Source organism: Poecilia latipinna, unplaced genomic scaffold (assembly GCF_001443285.1).
Source record: "Poecilia latipinna isolate Pla-1442-1.1 unplaced genomic scaffold, P_latipinna-1.0 Scaffold3476, whole genome shotgun sequence".
In the NCBI taxonomy this organism is placed as follows: domain Eukaryota; kingdom Metazoa; phylum Chordata; class Actinopteri; order Cyprinodontiformes; family Poeciliidae; genus Poecilia; species Poecilia latipinna.
The window spans coordinates 41,247-43,941 of NW_015116092.1; positions in this window are offsets into that span (position 1 = coordinate 41,247).

Sequence of the window (2,695 nt, forward strand, 5' to 3'; positions counted from 1 at the left end):
TCCAAGTCTTAACATCTGTGGCCTTTATCTCTTCCCTTGACCAGCTAATTATTTCTGCAGGGTATCTGATTACTGGTAAGGCATAGCTGTTTATTGCACGGATCTTGTTCTTGCCATTGAGCTGGCTTCTCAGGAATACCTCGTTGGAGGTATTTGGCTGTGGCTCCTTTCCTTGTGACCTCATCGAGGTTGCCATTTGCTTGTGGTATTCCCAGGTACTTGTAGCTGTGCTCTATGTCTGCTATTGTTCCTTCTGGGAGTGATACCCCTTCTGTGTGGACGACCTTCCCTCTCTTTGTAACCATCCGGCCACACTTCTCTAGTCCGAATGACATCCCAATGTCAGTGCTGTAGTAGGTGTAGGTGGTGTGGATCAGTGAGTCAATGTCTCGCTCGCTCTTGGCGTACAGCTTGATGTCATCCATGTAGAGGAGGTGACTGATTGTGGCCCCATTCTTAAGTCGGTATCCGTAGCCAGTCTTGTTGATGATTTGGCTGAGGGGGTTCAGGCCTATGCAGAACAGCAGTGGGGACAGAGCATCTCCTTGGTATATGCCACATTTGATGGACACTTGTGCAAGTGGTTTGCGGTTGGCTTCAAGGGTGGTTTTCCACAGCCCCATCGAGTTTGCAATGAAGGCTCTTAAGGCGCTTTCGCACTGCACGGAACGGTACGGAACGGAACAGTTCCGAGCGTGTTTGCATTCCAACTTGCAACCGGTTCCACCCAGCCCCATGGAATCACAAGAGCTGTGGTTCCAATCGTGCCGGCCAAGCGGTTCTGCTTAGAACCAGCAGCTGATTGGCCGCTGGTTGTTTTGGAATCAGACGTTGATTTTCCGTTGACAGCTGGCCCTCACTACTATATTTTGTAAAGAGTGCTCTTTGCAATATTTTTATTATTAGTTTTAATTAACAATGGATTCGTCTCAATGTAGTGCGATGACCTGGTCAAATGATGAGGTCAATTTTTCTTCCGTATTTCTCCTGGCAATACGTAGAAGTCGTTCAGCATTTTGTCTTCTGAGGGTAGCTTGTTGGCGGAATTTAATTAATTGTATGAGGTTGATGAGCAGCAAAATTAAATCCATGTCGTCCATTATTGTTGTCGTCGTAGTAGTAACTGTTCTTTATTAAATTGGCAGTTAGCAACCAACCAACTCAAACCACATTGTTTAGTTTTAAAAATAATAACGTCCGGCACCGCTTCGATGGCGCCCTCAGTGTAATGCGAACACAACTGGCCTGGAACCGTTCTGTTTTGTACCGTACCGTTCCGTGCAGTGCGAAAGCGCCTTTAGAGTCCTATTGATGTACATCTTTAAGCATTCAATGAGTGTGTGGCATTGAGTCATAGGCTTTCTTGTAATCAATCCAGGTTGGTGTGTCGGGTTTTGCAGTCTAGGGCGACTGTGTGGTCTACAAGGAGTTGGTGTTTGGCTCCTCTGCTATTTATGCCTATGCCCTTCTATGCCATGCTCATGTATTTATCCATGTGTCTGCTTATCTTAGCTGCTATGATGTCCGACACGAGCTTCCATGTTGTAGAGAGACAGGTTATTGGCCGATAGTTGGATGGGACTGAACCCTTTGAGGGATCATTCTGGATCAGGATTGTGCGCCCTTCAGTTAGCCATTCAGGGTGAGTCCCATTTTGTAGCAGCTGGTTCATTGAGTTGCCAGCCGCTCATGGAGGGCAGTGAGTTTCTTCAGCCAGTAGGTATGGATCATGTCAGGTCCTGGTGCTGTCCAGTTTTTCATAGCTGAGACTCTTTCTTGGACATCTGCCACAGTGATGGATACCAGGGCTTGTTCAGGGAGGTTGCTGTGGTCCTCTCGTAGAGAGGTTAGCCACTGTGCATTGCATTGCATTGTGGGATGTCTCCCTTTCCCATATGCCTTTCCAGTATTGTTCAGTCTCCAGCCTTGGTGGGTCTGCTCTGTTGTTAGTACCCTGCCATTGAGAGTACACTTTAGCTGGTTGGGTGGAGAAGAGCCGGTTAATCCTCCTGGCTTCATTCTCTCTTGTGTATCTCTTTAGGCGGCTGGCCAAGGCTTGGAGTCTTTGTTTGGCAGTTTCGAGTGCTTCAGGTATGGGCATCTGGCTGTACTTCTTAGGTACTGATCTTTTCATTGCACCCCTTTGGCGCTGTGACAGTTGGCTCACTTCCCTCCTTGTTATCTTGATTTTAGCCTCTAACCATCTTTTCCATGGTGGGTATTGGGTCTCATGGTTGCTCTTATAGCCAAGCATCTCAAGGATCACTGATGCTGAGTTGTATATCAGCTCATTGGTGTTTGTAGGGATAGTTCTTAATGCTGCATTCACATCTTCAATGAGACTTTCTGATGGTACTTCACTCAACCGTTGTAATTGGCGTCAGGTTTGGCTAGTTTTCATTCGGGCCACGATTCTCTCTCTCAGGTCAGTTGCTGCCTTGTTCAGCTTTGATGGTTCGTTCATTACTGTGGCTACATACCCAGTTTCTGGGCGGGGAGTTGTGGTTAACTCCCCACTAACCTGGCGTCCTGGCTCCTCCCCCTTGCCATAGCACTTGTGTTGTACCTCGTCAATCTCAAGTTGTGATAGCAGTTACCGTTTGCGGATGTTGGAACATACTAGTTGTTTGGCAGTTAGTGTTGACTGGGGATGTCAACACATTCTTTGCATGTAGCCCCTCTGACTAGGGTTACT